The sequence below is a fragment of the Somniosus microcephalus genome, chromosome 9, assembly GCF_052327205.1.
Source record: "Somniosus microcephalus isolate GS21.2 chromosome 9, FLI_Smic_1.0, whole genome shotgun sequence".
In the NCBI taxonomy this organism is placed as follows: domain Eukaryota; kingdom Metazoa; phylum Chordata; class Chondrichthyes; order Squaliformes; family Somniosidae; genus Somniosus; species Somniosus microcephalus.
In genome coordinates, this window is record NC_140995.1 from 62,092,264 (window position 1) to 62,118,070 (window position 25,807).

General features: G+C 44.0%; 1 protein-coding gene across 4 annotated transcripts in view; it reads left to right on the forward strand.

Moving 5' to 3' along the window:
- Positions 1 to 212: 212 nt before the first annotated feature.
- sipa1l2a (signal-induced proliferation-associated 1like 2, genome duplicate a) overlaps positions 213 to 25,807 on the forward strand; it is a 547,440-nt gene continuing 521,845 nt past the window's right edge. For 3 of the 4 annotated variants that reach the window (XM_085996661.1, XM_085996664.1, XM_085996662.1), the window contains exon 1: positions 213 to 376. The gene's annotated coding sequence lies outside the window, so the exon portion shown is untranslated. The remainder of the gene's footprint in view (positions 377 to 25,807) is intronic. The other variant, XM_085996663.1, reaches the window with a different exon arrangement.

A 25,807-nucleotide genomic window follows, 5' to 3' on the forward strand; every position in this document is an offset into this window, starting at 1 on the left:
GGGCTGTCTGCTCACCCACTGCAACCAAAGGCATGGGGGCGAGTAGGCGGTGCCCGGCGCCTGAGTGACGGGAGCAACAGACCAATGGAGAGCCGAATTGCTGAGCCCCCCCCCCCCCGGGGTGTGCGGAGGGCGGGATGAAGGCGGGTGGCCAATGGGAGGAGCGGGAAGCCGGCGGCTGAGGGGCGGGACATCCGGCATCAGGTTGGGTTGAGGTGCGGGAGAATGTGAAAACTTTCCAGCCTGCTGGCCGCAGGAGGTGGTGCTGTGATCGAGAGCCGAGTGGAGTGGGACCGGCTGGCAGTCCCATGTAGTGCGATAGCCGCGGACTGTATGAAAGATCTCCTGCTTACGGCTCCGGCTCGCCAGCTCTCAGGTAACGGAGACTGAGGGAGATGTGAAGCGGCGGCTTGTTGACAAGTCAGTGTCCCCTTACGGGGCAGGGTAGGAGAATCGGTGTTGGAGCCCAGCCTCTGCCGCGGTGCCGTCAGTGGGGAGGGAGTTTGGGCCGGTGGCACGCAGCTACCCCTTCCCCGGGCCCGGGGCTAATCCGTTATCTATTCACGGACCGTTTAAAGTACCAGCTCCCCTCCCACCACCACCGCCAGAAATGCCCCTCTGCTCCCCCCTCCCCAAAGCAGGACACCCCCCCCCCCCCCCAACTCAGAAATACCCCCAAGTCAGTACAGCCCCTCTCTCCCAAAATGCCGTTTTCTTCTTCCCCCCCCCCCCCCCCGAAATGACTCCTCATCGCTTCCCCCCCCGGGCAGGACAAGCCTTTACATCCAGAAATGTCTCTTTGCCCCCACCCCGCCCAAAGATAAGACAGCATTCCCATCTCCTGGGGGTGGTTGTATTTCTGAAATAATCTGGCTCGGGAGACGGGGCTGAGCGCAGGGATCGCGGGACCTTTCCCCATAGCGGACTGTATTTGGGGACGGGTGCTGCTATCTCTTCAGCAAGAAGACCGGGTGGGTCTATTTATTTATGTTTCCCTCTTATTTGTTAAAGCGATATTGGAAATTGAACAAAAGGGTTTGTCCCAGTCCCCAACCTACTGTCCCCCACTCTCCTACCTGAAAGCCTGTAAAATCCACCGGATCCTGGTATAAAAATATTCAACTCTGGGAGACTTGTATTTGAGAAGAGTGCGTGTAGCTTGGTGTCTCACTGGAGTCCCCAATTGCGTATTCCCTTGTTTCCCTGGAAGTTCAGGGCTTCGGTTGATATATTTTTCTCTGAGAAATTGGTTTGGTTGTTTTATTTTTCCCTGTCTAGCTTTGTCCGCTAGATGGCTTTGAACTATAGTACGGTCGGGTTTTTGGGTTCAGCCTGTACCAGAACACTACATGGATATTATTTTCTCTAGTGATCAGCCCTGTTTACTGTTTTCTGCACCGTTTTAGTGCATTGTTTATAAGTGTAAATTTACAACTGAAAAAGCACAACGTATTAATATAACCGGTTGGCTGTGGGCTGAAAGCTAATTGATTAGCTTTAATTAAAAAATTTTTTTTTATTGCAAACTGAAATCGTCATGTGGGAGAGCAGACGTCGCGGCGGATTTCGCGTTGATCAAGGCTCCCTTCAAGTATAGCTGCTGTTTCTGTGAAAATATTAGTGTCATACATCATCATTCAAGGACGTGTTTTCTAGTTTTTATTAGGGCCCCACTAGGTAACTCATTGCATTATCTGCAACCAAAACAATTCCCCCTCGCTTGTAATATGATTGCACTGCCGCTGACCATGAACAATGTAATCGATCACATTCGCCGTTCATTTAACTAATTGGGTTATAGTATATTTTTTAATAAACATTTTAATTTCTATTCAGTCAAACTATTGAGTAAATCCTCAACGTGTGTCTGATATTAAGATTTATAATTTCTGCAAGATTTGTCCCTTTTAATGCTGTATAGTACTAGTGGCAACGTTTGTCATGGTAACCTTGCAGAGGTTTTTTTTGTATCCACAGAAGGGTATGGGTTAACAGCCCCGGTTCCTTACTGTGATTACCTATTAGGATCAAGTGGTAGTAAACTGGAGATGATATTTACAAGGTTTGCATGTAAAAACAATACTTGAGTATTTAACAGATTATTCTTTGCTTTTGGATTGTGACAAGGATGTGGAAAGGGGATCCAGTGCTTTAGGGTAAAACCATTGCATACAGTTCTGAGCAGTTTACATCGCTGGCAATGTGTTTTGATGCGGTTTGGCATTGTGTTTTTACTAAGACTGGTTGTCTGGGCAGAGCTAATGGCTTTATAACTCTGAATCTTGATTTTTGAAAAGTTTGGGGCAAATGCTTTATTTAATGGATATTGGTCTAGCCAATTGTCAAAGTGAACATGTATTAGTTATAGCCAGAACCAAAATATTTGGCACAATTTATCCATTTATTATTTCATGCATACTGTAATGGTAAACTGTCAATCTCAGGAAAACTTATGTAGAATTATTGGAATACAGACAAGAATTTTGAATGAAAGTCTAGTTGTAACAAATCTAGAGGCACTAGAATAATGAAACCAAAATATGTTTTCTCGAAGTCTATATGATTCTATTTGCTGTTACTTTTTCAACAATCATTGACCTTTTCTTTTGGTATAGTGTCTGAAGTAAAGTAGGTTCTACTGTGTGATGGTTTTTTATTTCAATACAACAGCTGTTGAAAAATTGGTCAGAAGTGCTGAAGGGGAAGAGGTTATCCTTGATGTTCTACTGGCCTTAAGTAAGCTTAGTCTTCAGACTTCGAAGTTGTCAGGACAACGGTTGATTATCTCCAGTCTTCAGTGAATGGAAGGAATTGAGTGTCTTGTTCGTGTTGCTAATGGTGGCAGCTGTGCAATCAGCAGAGTAAATGCATCTTGTCTTGTGACTTAAGAAATTCTTTAATCTGGCAGCATTGAAAAGCATTCTTTTAGTTTTTTTAAAATTAAATGTTAATGATCATGTATCAGTTTCTAAAAACAGCTAAAATTGTGACAACATTCAATTAGATGTGTAGTATGTTGCAGCAGAAAGTTGCTTTAGGGCTGGTTTATGTCAGTCTGCTTCATCTTCCCCTGGATAGTATTAGCTGTAGACCTTGAAAATGTGGGGATGCAAACTATGGTCTAATGGACTAATTGTAGTGACATGCTGTACATCAGAACAGGCTGCAAGTTCCAGCAGCAAGGCTGAACTGAATGGGCTGTGGAGGTTCTTTGGATGTTTATTCCAAACAGTTATCGTGCTACTTCGAAGCAGTAATGAATGTGACCTGCCTTGTTAAATGCAGGACAGTGAATCTTTGTAGAGTGCTGTAACTTAAATGAACTATAATTTTTAGTCAAGAAATCAAGGAATGCTTGGCGGGCACAGTTCTACAGGTACAAATTTTGATGGGGAGGAGTCCTTCATTAAAGAAGCAGTAGCAGGGCATTTGGAAAATCATAATGCAGTCAAGTAGAGTCAGCATTGTTTTATGAAAAGGAAATCATGTTTAACAAATTTGCTGGAGTTCTTTGAGGATGTAACGAGCAGAGTGGATGTGGTGTATTTGGATTTCCAGAAGGCATTCGATAAAGTGCCACATAAAAGATTACTGCATAAGATAAGAGCTCACTAAGTTGCGGGTAATATTTTAGCATGGATAGAGAATTGGCTAACTAACAGAAAGCAGAGAGTCGAGATAAATGGGTCATTTTCCGGTTGGTAAATGGTAACTAGTGGGGTGCCACAGGGATCGGTGCTGGGGTCTCACCTATTTACAATCTACATTTAATGACTTGGATGAAGGGACCGAGTGTAATGTAGCCAAGTTTGCGGATGATACAAAGATGGGTGGGAAAGCAAGTTGTGCAGAGGACTCAAAGAACCTGCAAAGGGATATAGACAGGCTAAGTGAGTGGGCAAACATTTGGCAGATGGAGTATAATGTGGGAAAGTGCGAGGTTATCCACTTTGGCAGGAAAAATAAAAAAGCAAATTATTATTTAAATGGGGAGAGAGATTACAAAATGCTACAGTTCAGAGGGACCTTGGGGTCCTTGCGCATGAAACACAAAAAGTTAGCATGCAGGTACAGCAAATAATCAGAAAGGTAAATGGAATGTTGGCCTTTATTGCAAGGGGGTTGGAGTATAAAAGCGGGGAAGTCCTGCTACAACTGTACAGGGTATTGGTGAGACCACACCTTGAGTACTGCGTACAGTTTTGGTCTCCTTATTTAAGGAAGAATATACTTACATTGGAGGCAGTTCAGAGATGATTCACACGGTTGATTCCTGAGATGAGGGGGATGACTTATGAAGAAAGATTGAGCAGGTTGGGCCTATACTCTTTGGAATTTAGAAGAACGAGAGGTGATCTTATTGAAACATACTGAGGGGGCTTGACAAGGTAGATGCAGAGAGGATGTTTCCCCTTGTGGGGGAATCTAGAACTCAGGGGCATAGTTTCAGAATAAAGAGTCACTCTTTTAGAATTGAGATGAGGAGGAATTTCCTCGCTGAGGATCGTAAATCTGTGGAATTCTCTGCCCCAGAGAGCCGTGGAGGCTGGGTCATTAAATACATTCAAGGTGGAGATAGACACAGATTTTTACAAGATAAGGGAGTGAAGGGTTATGGGGAGCAGCCAGGGAAGTGGCTTTGAGCCCAAGATCAGCCATGGTCTTATTGAATGGCCGAGCAGACTCGAGGGGCCGAGTGGCCTATTCCTGCTCCTGTTTCTTATGTTGTTATGCAAATGAGTGCTCGTGAAAATTATGAAGCTTAAGTAAAATAACAGACATTTTATTCATTGTTAAATATAAAGTTTTGCTGCTTAGCTTGTTAAAGTGGAAGTGTGCAGACAGCACTTCTGTTTTTTTTTAAAAAAATAAGCTTAACTACAGAAGGTGCAATGTTGGTCTTATGACCAAGGAAGAGCTAAATTTACCATATGCATAAATATTCTGATGCCACGTGTAAGCTGTATTGGGGGCTCTTATAACTGCTATTTGCCCCAAAACTCTGGCTTTACGGTACCTATTTTCTGGGACAACCTTTTATAGAGGTAACCAGTGATGAAATGAGTATAGTTAGTTGTAGTGCTCTGAAGTATTTGGTTAAAAAATGAGGGTGAAAATCTGGAATAATGTAAACTCTGACATCTGTGCAAATTCAACTAGAAGAACTGCAGAAAATCAGTGTTGGAGCAAATGGTGCTGTGATCATTCTAACATGTTAAATTTTAGCCAGCTTCAAAGTAACTTCAGAAAACATCTAAGGTGCATCTGCTTTGAATTTGAAACCTGCTTTTTTTCCCCTTCCAATTGGACTGTTTAGATTTCTTACATTCACTTAATAGACCATGGCAAAGTGTTCAGATATTAGTAACTATCACAGATTGTTGTATTTGCATTCGGCTACTGTAGCTGATCCTGATATTTACTGGGCACAAACACTTTTTTGCTGGGTCAAAAATCATTGACACATTTTAGAGCTCGTATGTCAGGTTGTCCATTTACATAGCAGGCTAAAATGAATGGTAGCCTGCTCCAAATACTGAGTAGAGATCCCTTGATGAGAGCTGAATGGTGGACTTTGTGCAGCAATGGGGAAATGTGACATTGCTGTTTGCGAGGTCTAACTTCATCTGCATCCCGTTCATTTGTTTAATTCCAAGCTGCCCTCAGAAGATTTAAGTAAGGATTCTATGTTTGATTACCAACTTGATCTCCTGTCGCAGGGATCATCATTGAAGCTGAGGGTTCACGCTGCTGGCCTGTGACACCAGTTGTTGATGGATTGTGGTAAATCATTTAAGAACTACTGCATGTGAGGTCATCCCTATTTGGGTTTCCGCGCAGATGCGATGTGCTGATTGTGCTAATTTTATGCCGATGAGTTAAACATTAGGAAGGAACTGAGCTTTTCCCAAGCGAGAACTAGCAGCCTCAGTGATACCTTCACTGTTCTGTGGCTGGTGTGTTATTTGAATGGGGGTGGGGCGCACCACAGGGGTTGCAGATGGTCTGGTCACGGCTCATGCTGTGGCAATCTGAAGGGTTTTGTACATCTCTGTTTACACTGGAGCAGCGTTTGGATTTGCAGTTAATCAGCTGAATCGGAGCCTTTTTCGTATAGAAACTTGCGTCATGGGCAGACTGCAACAAGCTAGTCTACTGCATTGTACTTACTGGTGCAGATTCACAAGTATTTGGCCTCCTCCTGGGGTGGGGGGTGCAGAATTTAGCCTTTTTAAGATGGAAATTGGTGGGGAGTAGGCGGGAGGAATGTTTGCTGGCTCTGCTGCTTGAGGATGTTTAATTTATGGATGCCAGGTACAGCACTAAATTCTGCACAACATACAGATTCAGTTGATGCTGAATGTAAAGTCAGTGCTTGAAGCAAAAATTCAGCCGCTGGTACCTCTTGTGGTTGTATAATCATCAAATGTGTTGAATACAGCAAAAATGCAATGACCCTTCACTGCTTTTAAGGTTTATTTTTGATTTGGGTGTTGGCAATAATTTTGCTGATCAACAGTAGGATAATTTTTTTTAAATTACATTAATTTAGAAAATGAAGCTTGCATTTAGCTATGTCTAAAATTTAGTCGTGCTGCATCAAATTCAGTACATTGATTTTGCACACGTTTTCTAAATGGCGATGCATTCACTATCAAATTTAACTCTTTTGTCTCAAGCTTTTGAATCTATCAGTGACGGATTTTGAACTGGCATTCCTTCTAAAAGATGAAAGATGGTTTGAAGAGTCGCTCCCGAAAACTTCCTCCTTTGACCAAGCTTTTGGTCACCTGTCCTAAGATATCTCTATGTGGCTGAGTGTCAAATTTATATCTGATCATGCTGCTGTGAAGCACCTTGGGACGTTTAATGTTAAAGGCACTATATAAATGCAAGTTGCTGTTATGAAGAATTTTAGCGTATACGTGGAAAGAGGGCGAGATCAGAGTAAACTGGAATTTGTAAAGCACTTCAAATTGTGTAAGGTTGAAATTGGATTTGATTTTGATCATGGCTTGACAGCACCCTTTTTTCCCCCAGATGTTATTTGCCAAATCAGTAATTTTTGCTTCAGCTGAAAACTATAATCAAATGTAATCAAGGTATTCTGGATCAAAATGGGAGTATTCCAGTGAGCAAATTTTCCCACTTTCGTGAGTAAATTGTGATGTGAAAGCTTGTAGTTTATAGAATGCTGACCTTGTTGTAGTATCTCCATGTTCCCCCTGGAAGAGAAGGTTATATAAGTAAACATAACTTCAGATTGTAAAAGTTTCAATTGCCTATAGCCCCCAATATATTCTCTAAGTACTTCTAAGATGACTACAGAGCTTGTTCCATTTCTATTACAGAAAACCTAGTGCTGATTCTACTCCTAAAATGGTTATCAGGAACCACAATATTTACATAGCCTGGACAGGTACTATCAGGGCACCATTAGATGCTTGACATCGTGTTAATGTCTGTTGTCTAGGCAACAACAAAGGCTACCAGTTTTGACATTGGTTCCAGCTAGATTCACCAGAAATCACTGCTTGAAGCTCCTGTTTTGTGATGTGCTAAACTACGTTAACAGTCCAACCTTGCAGCAGAAAAATTCACTTGTAGATTCAAAAGATTTAGACAACTTTATTTTTGGATTGGACTATTTATTTGGCTTTGGTTTTGAGAATCATTTAAATCCTATCAACTTTTGTTCCCAAAATCATCATGTCTGCCATTTATTTTGCTCTTAACTTTAAAAAAAAAGTTATGATTACAGTAAGATTCATAATAAAGACATAAAAAATTACATATTTCACAATGACATACCTAATAAAATTGTCTTGTTCATCAAGAAAAGTTTAACAAAGGGAGCCAGAGACCTATTCTGCTCTCAAGCCTGGGGGTTGGAGTTGATGCATTCTCCAAAGCCATTACATCCTCAGCTGAAGATAAATTACTACATTGTGCCTGCAGTTCTCAAAATGCTGCTGATTGGAGAATCACGCCGCATGTGTCAGTATTGTTCTCTAAACTAATCTGTTCAACAATTTGGTATGTCTTTCCTTGGGCTGTAACAATACTTAAGTTCTTCTTCTCAAATGATTTCCAAACACGTTAGATCATGGATTTTAGAAGCTTTTTTGAGGTAAAGTTCCACAGAGAAAATATTTACAAGTGCTTATATTTTTAATTCAGAGAGATGGTTGTAACAAATGTACTTTAATTTGTTTTATGCTGAGAATTCCAAAACCATTTTTTTTACATCGATTTATTTATACAGCTTCAGTAGGTAGTGCTCTGATTACTTCACAACTAGTCTTGAAAATACAGCTCCAGTGTGCCAGCAGAATAATATATTGGGCATTACATATCGTAACACTTCTGACTATATAAAACAGCATATTGTAGGAATTGTCGTATTCCTAACAAATAACGGAGCTTGAAATACAGCAAACAACGTAGATCGATGCAGGAGAGCCGTGGAACAGGTCTTTCCCGAACGGGGACGCCACGAGGACTGACTAGGCAGTCCGGAGGTTTGCGCGATGACGTCATCGCGTTGCTCGTGTTTTCCCGCGCTTGGGGAGGTCACGTGATGTGCAACCTGACGTCATCGTGTTTGCCTGCGCTTGGGGCGGTCACGTGAATTGCGTGATGACATCATCGCGTTTACCCGGCACTGCAGCTGGCCGTTGCGGCCGAAGTCGTGGGAGGCCGAGCTGGGCCGGCGGTCATCGCGGGAGGCCGAGCTGGGCCGGCCCGCGTCAGGTCGTGTTCTTAAAGGGGCAATGCTCCGTACATGCAAACTCTATACAAACGTAGTTAAAGGGAATTATTATGTACAATAAGTAAGAGACACTCGGTGGTACTGCTACATACGCCCCCCCAGAATTCGCTTTAACAGACAACGTCAAACGATGAGATGGTCTGACGAGCCTGTCCGAATGACTCCAGTAGTCTCGAGACGGGGACTGTTGGGTGGCTGGCAGTCTGGCGGGCGGTCGTACTTGGGCTGCCGTAACCACGATGGGTAGTCGGTGGTCGTGCTGTCTCGACTTGGCGGGCGAGGCCCAAATATGTGGTCCGGTAGATGGGGTCTTGAGTGGATCCCGATGTGTGTAAGGGTGAATAAAACGTATTCAGCCCTGCTAAGGACCATGGAAGCGTGTGACCTCTGCAGCCCGTGGTTTGAAGCGGGCGCCGGGGCGAAACAGCTGGCCGCGTCATAGTGACTGGCAGGTTGGGCAGACGCGGACCGTGGCTCTGTCATTGTTGGAAGAAGGTCCCCAGTCTGCCGAAATCTGCAGGAGCGCCGAACGGGCGATCCAGGAGGAAATAAACGTGGGTCTTGGCAGATCGGTGAACTCTTCGGCAGTCGGGAACACACGGAATGGTGCGTGCCGTAGTGCTACTATGGTAACACAGAAGAGAGTGAACCGTTGATCAGCGAACTCTTCAGCAGTCGGGAACGCAGACGAGAGTGATCCCGATGCTGCGTTGATCAGTGATGACAGCAATTTTCGCGTGGCTGATCATGGCCGCGGGATGCCCGTTGGACCTGTCCTCGATGGTCGCAGAGTCAGTAGATTTTTGCTTTTGTTGAGTGGAAAACTGTAGAGAGGGTGGCAACGCTTCTAATTGTTGTTGATTTATGGGGAAAACTGCCGGAAGGGCAGCAACGCTTCGCCTTCACGCCGTAAAGCGTGGTAGAAGAAACGGACCAGCAGGCTGTCGGGCTGGTTCGGCGGGGGAGGGGTCCTCATGGGTCGTGAGGGAGGGGTCCTCGTGGCATCTCCGCCGGGGCGCGTTCCGATCTTGTGGGCCCGAAAGCCTGCAGAACCCGCGCTTGGAGGGGTTTCATACTTGTTGTTCCATTGGGAGATGTCGAAGGCGGATGACCCGTCGAATACGGAGACCTCGTTGGTCTGCGCCGCATCGATGTTCTTGGCGAACGGGGCTTCTACTGGAATAAAGCACGAGGGAGGTTGTTGCTCCCTGAATTGCGGTAGCGACAGCAAAACGGCTGGTGCTTCCATGGCGTGCTTCTTTTGTGAAAATCGTTCACAAAAACCGGGGTCCGGCTGCCTTTCGTTCGTGAAAAACGTTCACGAAAAACGGGGTCACTAGGGTCACCAATGTAGGAATTGGTGTTCGTCGGTTGTTGTTCGTCGTGCCGTTCTTCTGTGAAAACGTTCAGAGACGGGGTTCAGGCTGTGTGCTGCTTCCGTGAAAAACGTTCATGGAGACTGGGTCACCAATGTAGGTATTGATGAATTCCCGTCCTCGGGTCACCAATGTAGGAATTGTCGTATTTCTAACAAATAATGGAGCTTGACTCGGAAGAACAACAAACAGGACTTTAATGTTGGATTAGATGAAATACAGCAAACAACGTAGATTGATGCAGGAGAGCCGTGGAACAGGTCTTTCCCGAACGGGGACGCCATGAGGACTGACTAGGCAGTCTGGAGGTTTGCGCGATGACGTCATCGCGTTTGCGTCGTGACGTTGCTCGCGTTTTCCCGCGCTTGGGGCGGTCACGTGATGCGCGACGTGACGTCATCGCGTTTGCCTGCGCTTGGGGCGGTCACGTGATGACATCCACGCATTTACCCGGCGTTGCGGCCGAAGTCGCGGGAGCGGGAGGCCGAGCTGGGCCGGCGGTCGTCGCGGGAGCAGGAGGCCGCGTTTATCCGCGTCATCGCGTTAGGTTGCGTTCTTTAAAGGGGCAACGCCCCGTACATGCAAACTCTATACAAACGTAGTTAAAGGGAATTATGTACAATAAGTAAGAGACACTTGGTGGTACCGCTACAGTATCATCATCCCCTATGGCATAGGAGATCTGCCAGTATAATGTATTCAAAACAAAGTCACACTCTGTTGCAATGTAGAACCATCATAAAATAAAATAATCTAGAACCTGAAAGTCACATCCTAATCTGCAATGTTTCCTGAGGAAACGAGAGTTAAACTCTGAGCTCAAGTTGTGTTTACTATAAAGCGATTAGACTTTTTGGCCTCAAAAAGCAGGCAAGCATAAACCAGTTTAGCAGCAGAATAATGCTAATACATTGTACCTGTATAATATTGCTGTTAATTTAAAGCAGCATATCATCCAGTTTACCATGAGCAACACCATACCACATCCCCTAGGATACAGTACATAGTCCAGTAATCTGCTGCATAAATAACCTTGTAAAGTGTATTCAATCATGCGATGCTGTGGATCTATCCAAGTAAAGGGCAGTGTACAAGTAATACCCTACTGTGAGTTATGTAGCACAACACGCACTGCAGGACACTACTGTGCATCAGCAGGTTGGCTGAAGGGTGTACTATTGGGAAAAACTATGTTATGTAGAAGAAGAATTGGGTTGCAACAAAACCTTTAGGAGGGTGGGAGATGAGTCTTCAAAACTTCATGTATTCAGAGCTAGAGAGGGCAATTACTGAGTTGGGCAATTTTGATCTGGTATAAGTGAACAAGTGTTGGCCCTGGTAAGGAAGATTTGAATATCCTCAGTCTTGTTGAGGTGTACTTGAAGAATACAAGCTTTGTTACATTGTTATTTTCTTCAGGTAATTGGAGGTGAGATGAGAAGGCTGTAACCTGATTTTTGGGAGCCCAGACTATAAGCTGCTCGAGTTTATTGAACGCTCAGTCGTAGAGCTAACTATTGACATGGTATAAATTACACTAAGACATTTGAGTATATAGGATCAAAGCAGTTTCACTACAACAATGCAGGTACTGTGCATTGTGTTAAAATGTTTATCATATCTATCTTTACTAAGATAATCACAGTGCACAAAGACCAGGCAAACACCGTTTCATTGACTTGTGGCTCTTTTTCATGTGATTCTCGGTGTGCAATGTTTCTATATTCAGGCTTTCTACAGTACATCTGAAAGCTTTAGCAGAACAAATATACCATTTTCCCCCTTTTTTTTTAGTGCTGCATTTTAATACAGACAAATGGTTATGCCACAGATTTAGGCTTCCTTTCAGATGGTACAAGTTTGAATCTTAGTAACAAGTATTGTTCATATTCATTTTTACATCGAATGTACAGCACAGAAACCGGCCACTCAGCCCAATTGGTCCATGCCGGTGTAATTGTCTCCGTCCCTGAGGGAATTTTGAAGGAATATTTTGTGGTACAGTATGTGTATGACTTATTTGTTGGGAGGAAAAACTTACACAGTTATTGTATTTAACAGATTAGTTTCATACCAGTCCAGTTTCTTGAAAAGAGGATTTTAAGCAGGACCCCAGTTATACTGGCAGCTTGTGCAGCTGTTGATGATCTTGGAGCTCTGCTCGTTTAACACGTACAACATGTCATGGAGTTCTAGACTTGGAAAACTAAAGACAATACTAGGATTTCTCATGAAATATCAATAGAAAATGCTGGAAACACTCAACAGGTCAGGCAGCATCATGGAGAGAGAAACAGTCAATGTTTCAGGTCGATAATCCTTCATCAGAACTGGAAAAAGTTAGAGAAATAACATTTTCAAGCAAGTTTGGGGCAGGGAAAGAGGGGAGGAAAGAACAAAGGGAAGGGCTGTGATCGGCTGGAAGGCAGGAGAGATTAAAAGACAGAAGGGATGATGGTGCAAGGCAAAAGGAGATGGTAATGGGTGAGACAAGTTAAACAAAAGATTACTCCAGATGAGGTGTAAATGGCAATGGTAGAATCCTGCGGGTGCAAGCCCCCGACCTGCACTTACCTTGCGCGCCGACCGTTGAGCTGTGGGCCCCTGTGGAATTCCGATCCTGGGCCTGCTCCAGCTGCTGGCGCGCAGTGCTCGCGTATCCCAGGGGCGCAGTTAGTTTGATGCGGCCCCTGGGATCACGTGGGCCATGGGGAGCCAATCGGAGCAGGGAATGCTCCGTTCATAAGATTGACAGGAAGAGCTGTCCAAACTTATAAATACTACGGGCCCCAAAACATCACTAAATCTTCAAATACATTTTTAAAAAACATCACATCTTTTAAATAAACTATAAATTACATGAAATAACTATTTTAAACAATTTAAATTTTTGAAAAAATAATTTTATTTTCTAACGGGGCTAAAAATAAACCAGAAACCAGAAACCCCACAGTGCAGATAGAGGCCATTTCGGCCCATCGAGCCTGCACCGACACATATCCCACCCGATCCCCGTAACCCCTACACCAACACATATCCCACCCTATCCCTGTAACCCCACGTATTTAATCCCCCTAACGCTAAGGGTCAATTTATCATAGCCAATCAACCTAACCCGCACATCTTTGGACTGTGGGAGGAAACCGGAGCACCCGGAGAAAACCCACGCAAACACGGGGAGAATGTGCAAACTCCACACAGACAGTCACCCGAGGCCGGATTCGAACCCGGGTCTCTGGCGCTGTGAGGCAACAGTGCTAACCATTATGCCACTTACCTTGCTTTAAAGTATTTCAAAATAATAAACTTGTGGAAAAAAAATGTTTTAATTTTAATTAATTCACCACATCTTGTAAAAAGCAGGCCTTACGCCTGCTTTTTACGTGTAAATTCTGCAGACTTACCCTCCCGGGAAAACCTGTTGGTTTTTTTTTTAAGTTCGATGCGCACGCGCAGCCTCTCCCGTGCATGCGTTCAAACTCTGAACCCCTTCGTTCAGGGGAACGGAAGTGCCGGTTTCCAGCGCATGCGCAGTGCATGCAGGAAACCGGCACTTCCATTGGGCCTACGGGTGAGTACCTCGTGCGTACTCACCCATGGAGACCCGAATTTCTGGGCCAATATAGGGGCCGAGGTTAAACTTTATGTTTGAGTCCAGAAGGCTGTAAAGTGCCTAATCGAAAGATGAGGTGCTGTTCCTCGAGCTTACGTTGAGCTTCAGTGTAACAGTGTAAGAGGTTGAGGACGGAGAGATTAGAGTGGGAGTGGAGCGGAGAATTAAAGTGACAGGTGACTGGAAGCTCGGGGTCACGCTTATGGACTGACCGGAAGTGTTCTGCAAAACTGTCATCCAATCTGCGTTTGGTCTCCCCATTGTAGAGGAGACCACCTCGTGAGCAGTGAATATAGTATACTAAATTACAAGAAGTACAAGTAAATCGCTGTAGGGAACCCATGGCTGTCAACCTCATAGTCCCCCAACGCGCTCCTTCCCAAGATCCACAAACCGGATTGCCCTGGTAGACCCATTGTTTCAGCCTGTTCTTGCCCCACAGAACTGATTTCTTCCTATCTCAACTCTATTTTCTCTCCCCTTGTCCAGTCTCCTCCCACCTACATTCGCGACACCATCTACCACAAACAGTTTCCTGGCCCCAACCGTCTCCTTTTCACTATGGACGTCCATTCCCCACCAGGATGGCCTGAGGGTGCTCCACTTCTTCCTTGAACAGAGGCCCAACCAGTCCCCATCCACCACCCTCCTCTGCCTGGCTGAACTTGTTCTCGCATTGAACAACTTCTCCTTTGACTCCACTCACTTCCTCCAAATTAAAGGTGTTGCTATGGGAACCTGCATGGGTCCTAGCTATGCCTGCCTTTTCATGGGATATGTGGAACATTCTTTGTTCCAGTCCTACTCGGGTCCCCTCCCTCCCCTCTTTCCGGTACATTGATGACTATATTGGTGCAATTTCCTGCTCTCGCCCTGAACTAGAAAATTTAATTCATTTTGCTTCCTATTTCCACCCTTCCTTCACCTTCAAGGTCCATTTCCAACTCTTCCCTACCTTGACTTCTCAGCCTATCCCAGAAATAGAGACAATCGACAAACATCCACTATAAGCCCACTTACTCCCATAGCTACCTGGACTACACTTCCACCCTGCTTCCTGTAAGGGTGCTATTCCATTCTCCCAGTTTCTCCGCTGCATCTGTTCTGATGATGCCACCTTCCAATATGTCTTCCTTTTTTCCTCAACCGTGATTCCCCTCGACCGCGTCCGTTCCATTTCCCGCACTTCTGCTTTCACCCCTTCCCCTCCCTCCCAGAACCACGATAGGGTGCCCCTTGTCTGCGCCTTTCACCCTATCAGCCTCCACATTCAACGGATCCTCTTCTGCCACCTCCAGCGTGATCCCTCCACCAAATGCATCTTTCCCCCCCCCCCCCCACACACCTCAACATTCCGAAGGGACCGCTCCCTCCGTGACACCCTGGTCCACTCCTCTATCACCCCCTTCCCCTTCCCACAGCACCTTCCCGTGCAAACTTTCTCCCTTCCCACTTTCCAGGGCCCCTCCGTGACGCCCTGGTCCACTCCTCTATCACCCCCAACACCCCTTCCCACAGCACCTCCCTGTGCAAACGTCCTCCCTTCCCACTGTCCAGGGCCCCAAACACTCCTTCCAGGTGAAACAGCGATTTACTTGTACTTCTTGCAGTTTAGTATACTGTATTCGCTGCTCACTATGCAGTCTCCTCTACATTGGGGAGATCAAACGCAGATTGGGTGACCGGTTTGCGGAACACCTCTTGTTTAGTCCGTAAGCGTTGTAATGATATCAGCAAATAGAGATGGTATTTGCCTGTTTGATTATGATGCCTTACCAGCATGTTTGCATGTATTGATTACTTATGCCTGACCAGCAGAGGGCATGTGACAGAGACAAGCAGTTCGAGTCTAGTTTTTGCTTTCGCTTTAGATGCATCACTAGCATGATGTCTCCTGTAAATGCTGTATAAAGAGTTGAACAGACTTTAGATTAAAAGACATTCTATTTCATAAATGTCTCGTCATTGAACCCACAAAGAAATCAATACAAGCGTGACCCCGAGCTTCCGGTCGCCTGTCGCTTTAATTCTCCGCTCCACTCCCACTCGGACCTCGCTGTCCTCGACCTCTTACACTGTTCCAACGAAGCTCAACGTAAGCTCGAGGAACAGCACCTCATCTTTCGATTAGGCACTGTACAGCCTTCCGGACTCGACATCGAGTTCAACAATTTCAGACAAAAACCTCGGCCCCTATATTTTTTCTCTTTTTTTTCTCTTTTACCTTTTATTCTCTCACATGGCAGCTGTTGATGATTCTGCCATTGCCATTTACACCTCCTCTTGAGTCATCTTTTGTTTCTTGTCCCATTATCATCTCCTTTTGCCTTGCACCATCTTAATCTCTCCTGCCTTCCATCTAGCCATCTTTTGTTTCTTAACTTGTCCCATTACCATCTCCTTTTGCCTTGCACCATCTCTTAATGTCTCTTAATCTCTCCTGCCTTCCATTCTATCACAGACCTTCCCTTGTTCTTCCCTCCCCTCCCCTCCCTCCTTTCCCTGCCCCTGCACTTGCTTAAAACCTGTTCCATCTCCAGCTTTTTCCCGTTCTGACGAAGGGTCATCGACCCGAAACGTTAACTCTGTTTCTCTCTTCACGATGTTGCCTGACCTGCTGAGTGTTTCCAGCATTTTCTGTTGTTATTTCAGATTCCAGCATCCGCAGTATTGTACTAGGATTGCTCATAGTGGGTTGGAGGATTTTCTATTTTATAATGGCGGATTTGTGATACCATGGGCCTGAATTTATGGTCGGAGGCTTCTCGCAGGGAAATGCCTCTGATCCGCAAATACAATCCGTGCCTACCTGGGGCCTCGGGATCCAAGGCAACTTGCGCTTCTGGGACCGCGCAGGTAAAGGCCCATGTATCCCAGGGGCGCAGGCGGTTCGCAAGTGTCCCTGTGATCACGTGGGCCAGTTCAGCCACTAAAAGAAGGGGGAATCCCCATTCATGCTTATGGGTATTCTGTACAGAATCCCCATAAGCATGTATGGGGATCACGCAAACACAATTACACACACAGTTTTAAAAAATTACATATTAAAATGAATTCAAATACCATTTAATTAAACATTTAAAACAAATTAAATTTTTTGAAAAATAAATGTGAACGTTTTAAAGGGGCTAAAAATAACTAACTTATTTTACAGGTGTTTTAATGTGTAAATTTTAAAACATTTTTATATTCATTTAAACTCCACTGGCATAAGAATTTCACTGGCATTCCCTGGGTAGTAGTTGGCCCAACTCTGCCCGCGGATGTGTTGGATCTGCCAAGAAGATTCTTGACATCGCAAGTTCCAGGGCTTCGCGCATGAAAACCCGGAACTTGCACGGCCCTTAAGGGCATGTACCCGCCCATAGGGGTCGCAAAATACGGTCAATTGTGATCTAGTATGTGTGTCCTGGCCAATATTTATCTATCAAACAACATTATCAAAAACTGTTTCATTGGTCATTCATCTCATTGCTGTTTGTGGGACCTTGCTGAGTGTAAATTGGTGGCTAGGTTTGCCTACATAGCGACAGTGACTACATTTGAAAAAGTAGTTACATAGAAAATCTGAAACAGATTATTCAGCCCAGCCAGTCTGTTTATCCTCCACTACAGCAGTAGTCCTCATCCATGTGCCTCCTCAATTTTCAAATTCCATTATTCCCCTTTCCTTCAACCGCCTTGCAGAGACCATTCAAGAATAGGTTAGCATCAGTCACTAACTCTGGTAGTGCATTCCACAGCCTCTCAATCCTCTGTAATAAAACAAGTTTCTATTCACTGTATCCGCTGCCTTCTCAAACAACTCTAAGGTTTGTTGAGCACTACCTTGCTTTCTGAGTTCAGTGTTGACTGCTTCTAATTATCGTCTTTTCATCTAGATATTTAGTAATTTCATCTTTAATTAAAATCTTTCTCTACCACAGATGGTAAACTAACTGGCCTGCAATTATCTGGCTTAGGGACAGTGGCAGCATGGATATGAAATTGGCTAAGTGACAGGAAACCGAGTAATGGTGAACGGTTGTTTTTCAGACTGGAGGAAGGTATACAGTGGTGTTCCCCACGGGCCGGTACTAGGACCACTGCTTTTCTTGATATATATTAATGACTTGGACTTGAGTGTACAGGGCACAATTTCAAAATTTGCAGATGGCACAAAACTTGGAGTATAGTGAACAGTGAGGAGGAGCGTGATAGACTTCAAGAAGACATAGACAGGCTGGTGGAATGGGTGGACACGTGGCAGATGAAATTTAACGCAGAAAAGTGCGAAGTGATGCATTTTGGTAGGAAGAACAAGGAGAGGCAATATAAACAAGGGTACAATTCTAAAGACGGTGCATGAACCGAGAGACCTGGGGGTATATGTGCACAAATCATTGAAGGTGGTAGGGCAGGTTGAGAAAGCAGTTAAAAATGTATATGGGATCCTGGGCTTCATAAATAGAGGCATAGAGTACAAAAGCAAGGAAGTTATGATGGACCTTTTTATAAAACACTGATCCGACCTCAACTGGAGTATTGTGTCCAATTCTGGGCACTGCACCATGGGTGGGATGAGGGACTCTAGTTACTTGGATAGACTGGAGAAGCTGGGGTTGTTCTCCTTAGAACAGAGAAGGTTGAGTGGAGATTTGATAGGTGTTCAAAATCATAATGGGTCTAGACAGAGTAGATAGAGAGAAATTGTTCCCATTGTTGGAAGGGTCGAGAACCAGAGGACACAGATTTAAGATGGTTGGCAGAAGAACCAAAGGCGACATGAGGAAAAATATTTTTACGCAGCGAGTGGTTATGATCTGGAATGCACTGCCTGAAAGGGTGGTGGAGGCAGATTCAATCATGGCTTTCAAAAGGGAGTTGGATAAGTATCTGATTTATAAAAAAAAAAAAAAAAAAAAATTTGCAGGGCTACGGGGAAAGGGCAGGGGAATGGGACAAGCTGAAGTGCTCTTGCAGAGCTGGCATGGGCTCGAATGGCCGAATGGCTTCCCTCTGTGCTGTAACCATTCTATGATTATAGTTCTGCCTACCTTTTTCAAAATGGGTATTACATTGGCCATTCTCCAGGTCTCTGATCCACTCTCCATAGATCCCTGAAATCTAATTTCCAGGGCCTCTGCTATTTCTTCTCCCAGTTCCCTTTGGACCCTTGGATGCATCCCATCACTTTGTGTTTCTTTAGCTTTATTAACTTCTCTAATACTTTTCATTTTATTATAATATCACTGGCTTGCTTTAAATCAATTTAGGATTTGCTTCTTTCCCCAATATCTTTCTCTTTGTAAACACTGAGACGAAGTACTTAAGTATCCCCACCAACGTTCCCTTTAACCCGCGCGGCTGCGCAGCTGTCTCAAGGTCCTGTGCAGCCGGTGAGCCGGCTTCACAATGCAAAAAACTGCGCATGCGTGGACGTTTGAATGGGCCGCATAGCCTGTTAAAGGGGCTGTGCAGCCCCCAAAAAATTAGGGGAACCATTGCTCCCCACCAATTTCTGCTCGTCCTCCACTAACTCACTATTCACTGCTCTCTGGGATCCTACCTCGCATTGAACAATTCTCTCTTTATTTACTGATGTGTTTCTGGAATACATTACTGTTCTCAAACTTTTGAGATACCCTCTTCATAATCCCATCTTGCTTTCCTTATCCCTTTCATAACCTCTTTCCTTATTTTCTCATTCATTTTTTTTTTATCATACCTATAGGCACTAATATCCTCTTCAATTTATTATTCCACAGCATTCTGAAACTTAAAATAGACTACTTTTATAATGGTGTATACTTATTCAACTTTGCAGCCACCTTTTTAAAAAATGTCCCATTGTTGATCAGTCTGTATGCTAATTTCTCTTTCTACCTCGCCTTGGTGAGCTCAACTCTCTCCTTTCTCAAATCTGCCCTATCCTATGCCTATGTATTTATATCAACTTTCCCCCTTTCTATTTGGGCCGTTTAAATGTTATATATCAGGGTCACTGCTCCCAAGGTGCTCGCCCACATTTAACTCATCCACCTGATCGATTTCACTGGCCGTAAAGAACATTAGGATGCCCTGAGAATGTGAAAGCTGCTGTGTAAATGTAACCTTTTTTTATCTTGTACATAGTATGCACCCATAGTTGCATATGATATGCAGTTATATAAGTTGATCTCACATGTTGTGCATGAACAAAAAAAAAAGTCCTTTCCTGCAACTGTTTCTTTACTTTCCCTTCCCACACTTTATTCTTTGTGTCCTTCCCCCTCGCTTTCTATTTGTGCCAACTTTTCTCATTGTGATGTGTTTTAGCTGACTTTTTCTCTATTGCTCTTCTGTTGGTGGTCTCCTCTATGTCTCCCAATGCACTATATTCCTGCATTGGTTTACTGTGTTTCTGTGTCTTACCTTTTGGTAAAGTAAAGGGTATACCACAAAATTGCAGTGAGCATATACTGGGTCATAGGTTGGCATGACAATTGGGTGGAGACAGGCTGCCTGGGACATGAGAGAGAAATGTGGCAGGAGAGGTGTCTGAGGTTGGGAAGGAGGGTCGGGCTTGATTTGTGGGATGAAGTGGGTGGAGTTGCCAGGGGCTGAAGAAAACACGAGCACTATGTTTGCAGCAGGGTTTGGGAGTGGAGCAGGTGGTCTGGTGTATATTAGCACCTGGGAGAGGGGGCAAAATGGGGAATTTCATTCTCAAGTTTTATCATTTAAAGTAGCTGTGGTTTATAATGGAGTGTAAAGGTTATTATGTACAGTGGTGAATCAGAGAGAAATGCCTGAAGCAAGCAGACTTGGTGACCATGAATTAGCTGATAAAGGCTCCCTTTGATTGCAGGGCAGCATGTTTAGAATGTTGATGGAGGCAGCTTTTGTCACAGATGTAATTTCCAGTTGTGGTCATATGAAAATATTCTAAGAGAAATTGCCAAAAGTATACCCAACTCTTCAGGGCCATTAACTACTAAGGTGTGGGAACTGTTGACATTTTATTTGCTTGGCTGTTTGAAAAGAAAGGGTTTTACATCAAAGAGATTTGAAGAGATAATTATCCTATTTCTGGCTAGTAGTCTTTAGGCATTTTAAGGTTGCTCTTTTATGTCTGATTCTGGGAGTCTAGCATCCGTGAGTCATCTTCTGGTGCTTCATGCTATTAAATTCTGTTTCAGTAGACTGACGACAGTCTGTATGCCATGGGTCTACAAATCTGCCCATTACAAGGAAACCTCATTAACAGTAGAAATGTTGGGAGCCTGTCGTAATTTGACTTGATAGACCAATATATCAGCCTTTTAGTTCTTGCAAGTACACGCCAAGGCATATGGCCGCGGGACACTCGTATGTTCTACATGCAACATCTTGCCGTAAAAAGTACATGTTAAGACTGGGGACTTTGTACCATAGAATATTACTGTTTATAGTATGATAATTTAAAGGACACTTGCAGGAGCGGGATCCGGGGTAACGGGTGGATAGATCGTTGAAGCCATTAGCACAGTGTGCCGGAGCAGTAGAGAAGATAAAAAATTTGGACTGCGTAGCCAGAAGAAAAGAGTGTAAATCTCAGGAAATTAGCTTGTCTCGAGCCCTGGTCTGGCCCCACCTGAAGAACTGTGTACAAGTCCATGATACTGTGAGAAAGACAACCAGACATTGGAGCGGATGAGGCAAAGGGCAACTAAATTGATAACTTGGATTAGGAAAGTATGTAACTCGCATGAGAGGAGACTGCAGGAGCTGAAAATGTTTGTTTATAGTGGACAAGAGAAGGTGTATAGTGGACAACAGGGCGATATTAAAGGCTGTAGACAAAATTTACGTTGATATGTTTAACATAATCACAGATTCTGCAACAAGTCATAGCTTCAAACTTAGAAAAATGAGGGTGAAAGATACATTAGATTTAATGACGTTACACAGAAGGTGGTGATTGTATCGAATGGGCTACCAAGGGAGGCAGTGGAGCTGATTGTACCAACAAATTCCAAAGAGAGTTGGATAAATGCCTGGAGAAAAAATGTGATTAAGCGGTAATGTGGAATATATTTCCTAGATTTGATGGACCACAATGGTCTTTTGCAGGCCTGCACATTCCTATGGTCTTATAGTATTTCGCTATTGTCTTTTTGTTTCGGTGTATCATTTCATTTGTAAATTTGGAACAATGTTTATTAACCTGCCTAAAGTGGCCAAATGGTGTAATATTTTCTGTTGCCTGGATGAATAGATCCAATGTATGATTCTGTATTTACTTTGGTGTTGCTTGTCGCCAACCTAACTCAAATATGGCAGGGAATGGAGACACTGGTTTTGGCTCATAGTTTTTATTAAGTAGACTGAGTTTCCTGTCACTATGTATGGAAAAGGGTATGCGTGAACTGTAACAAATGGTCTCTGGCAGCAATAGGGGATGGGGCTTATTAACCCTTGGATAAAAGAGGTTGGGAGCAGTGGATGGATGGGCTCCTTTTCAGGAAGGCTGGTGTATGATGACACTGGAGTAAGATCTTGGATGTGGCAGCGTGGGGGGGGTGTGAAAATGTATGACAAAAATGAGGTTATTTTAGTCTCGTTTTGGTTGAATGGCTATTCTAGTGAGAATGTGGAGCTGAAAGAAATTAGTATTAGTAAAAAAAAAAAAAAAAAGTACTGGAGAAATTAATGGGACTGAAATATGATAAATCCCCTGGACCTGATGGCCTGCATCCTAAGGTTTTGAAAGATGTGGCTACAGAGATAGTGGATGCATTGGTTGTCATTTTCCAAAATTCCATAGTTTCTGAAACTGTTCCTGTGGATTGGAAGGTGGCAAATGTAACCCCACTATTTAAGAAAAGGAGGGAGAGAGAAAACCAGGAACTACAGACCAGTTAGCCTGACATCAGTAGTAGGGAAAATGCAAGAATTGATTAAGGACGTGGTAACAGGGCATTTTGAAAATAATAGGATTGGGCAGAGTCAACACAGATTTATGAAAGGGAAATCATGTTTGACAAATCTGTTAGTGTTTTTTGATGTTGTAACTAGCAGAATAGAGGAGGGGGAACCAGTGGATATGGTGTATTTGGATTTCCAGAATGCATTTGATAACACAAGAGGTTATAAACAAAATTAGGGTTCATGGGATTGGGGGTAATATGCTAGCATGGATTGAGGATTGGTTAACGGGCAGAAAACAGTAGGAATAAATGGGTCATTTTCGAGTTGGCAGACTGTAACTGGTGGAGTACCGCAAGGATCAGTCCTTGGGCCTCAGCTATTCACAATCTACATCAATGATTTGGATGAGGGGACCAAATGTAATATATCCAAGGTTGCTGATGATACAAAGCTGGGTGGGAATGTAAGTTGTGAGGAGGATGCAAAGAGGCTTCAAGGGGCTATAGACAGGCTAAGTGAGTGGGCAAGAACATGGCAACTGGAATATAATGTGGAGAAATGTGAAGCTATCCACTTTGCTAGGAAAAATAGAAAAGCAGAGTATTTTTTATATGGTGAGATTGGGAAATGTTGGTGTTGAGGGACCTGGGTGTCCTTGTACATGAATCACTGAAAGTTAACATGCAGGTACAGCAAGCAATTAGGAGAGCAAATGGTATGTTGGCCTTTATTACAAGAAGGATTTGAATATAAGAGTAGACATCTTACTGCAATTATACAGGGCCCTGGTGAGACCACACCTGGAGTATTGTGTACAGTTTTGGTCTCCTTGCCTAAGGAAGGATATACTTGCCATAGAGGGAGTGCAATGAAGGTTCACCAGACTGGTTCCTGGGATGGGGGGGATTGTCCTATGAGGAGAGATTGAGTAGACTAGGCTTATATTCTCTCGAGTTTAGAAGAATGAGGGTGATCTCATTAAAACATATAAAATTCTTGCAGGACTTGACCGGGTAGATGCAGGGAGGATGTTTCCCCTGGCTGGAGAGTCGAGAACCAGGGGTCACAGTCTCAGAATAAGGGGTTGGCCATTTAGGACTGAGATGAGGAGAAATTTCTTCACTCAGAGGGTGATGAATCTTTTGGAATTCTCTACCCCAGAGGGCTGTGGAGGCTCAGTCGTTGAGTATATTCATGACAGAGATCGATAGATTTTTGAAAATTAAGGGAATCAAGGGATCTGGGATAGTGCAGGAAAGTGGAGATGAGGTAGAAGATCAGCCATAATCTTATTAAATGGCGAAGCAGGCTCGAAGGACCAAATGGCCTACTCCTGCTCCTATTTCTTATGTTCCATAAATCCAGTTGGTACATGAGCAGTTTTTAAAAATAAAAAATCAATTGCAGCTCAAGGATGGAGCAAGGGGAATAATTCAAACTTAAACAATACCGTGGGACTGGTTCAGTTTGTATATAATGGTTCTCTTTAAAAATTTGAATTGTCAGATATTGAAAATTCAGAAAGCCCCAGTGACACTCTTCTTGGATATAAGAGGTGGTCTGTTTAATTTGAATAATCTGTTATAAAATCTCAGAAGGAACTGATCAAGTTGAAACTCCTGAACTAGTAAAATCTATTTGAATTTTAAAGGAACAGTTTAGATTAGAATCATAGAATAGTACAGCACAGAAGGAGGCCATTGGGCCCATCGAGTCTGCGCCGGCTCTTTCAAAGCGCAATCCAGTTAGTCCCACTCCCCTGCTCTTTCCCCATATCCTTGCAATTGTTTTCCATAATTAGGCTCCGTCAGTGGCATGAAATTCTAGGAAAAGAAACCCCATTATTTATAAAAGCGTTCTTAAAGTTGTGCATTTAATAAAAAATAAAAAAAATTAAAAAAAATTGTCCATTCGGAGTTTGGTGGAAGGATGTCTACTGTAAATCGAACCATATGTGCTTGTTCATCTTTAAGTTTAAAATATCGGGTAAATTTAATGAGGTGTGATGTGATGCTCTGCTGCTTTCAAAGATGGGAGTGAGGTTTTATATAAGCACAGTAGCTAAAAGCCATTATTAGACAGGATTTGCTGTTCATTTCTAGGGCACTTTACGAAAAGCTTACTTAAATCTCAACAAAAGCAAAATACTGGCGGATACTGAAATAAAAACAGAAATGCTGGAAATACTCAGCAGGCCAGGCAGGATCTGTGGAGAGAGAAACAGAATTAACGTTTCGGGTCGATGACCTTTCAGCAGAACTGGAAAAAGTTAGAGATGTAACAGGTGTTAAGCAAGTACAGAGGAAGGGAAAGGGTGAGGGGAGGAAAGAGCGAAAGGGAAGGTCTGTGATAGGATGGAAGGCAGGAGCGTTTGAATGACAAAAGGGATGATGGTGCGAGGCAAAAGGAGGTGACAATTGGACAAGTTAAGAAACAAAGGATGGATCTAGAGGAGGTGTAAATGGGAATGGCAGAATCAACAGTTGCCGTCCGAAAAAATTGGGGCAGAGGTTTGATCTGAAATTGTTGAACTCATTGAGTCCGGAAGGCTGTAAAAGTGGAATTTTGTAGGCAGCCGAAGACCGAGAGGTCAGAGTGGGAGTGGAGGGGGGAATTAAAGTGACAGGTGACCGATAGCTCGGGGTCACGCTTGCGGACTGAATGGAGGTGCTCTGCAAAGTGGTCACCCAATCTGTCTTTGGTCTCCCCAGTGTGGAGGAGAATGCATCGTGAGCAGCAAATCCAGTATTCTAAATTGAAAGTAGTACAAGTAAATTGCTGTTTCACCTGGAAGGAGCCTTGGATGGTGGGAAGGGAGGAGGTAAAAGGGCAGGTGTTGCAGCTCCTGTGCTTGCATGGGAAGGTGCTGTGGGAAGGGGAGGGGGTGTTAGGAGTGATTTGAGGAGTGGACCTGGGTGTCGCGGAGGGAACGGTCCCTTTGGAATGCCGAAAAGGGGAGGGGAAGATGTGTTTGGTGGTGGGATCACGCTGGAGGTGGTGGAAATGGCGGAGGATGATCCATTGAATGTGGAGGCTAGTGGGCTAGAAGGTGAGGACAAGGGGAACCCTATTCTGGTTCTGGGAGGGAGGGGAAAGGGCGAGAGCAGAAGTACGGAAAGCGGGACAGACACAATTGAGTGCCCTGTTAACTATGGTAGAGGGGAATCCTCGGTT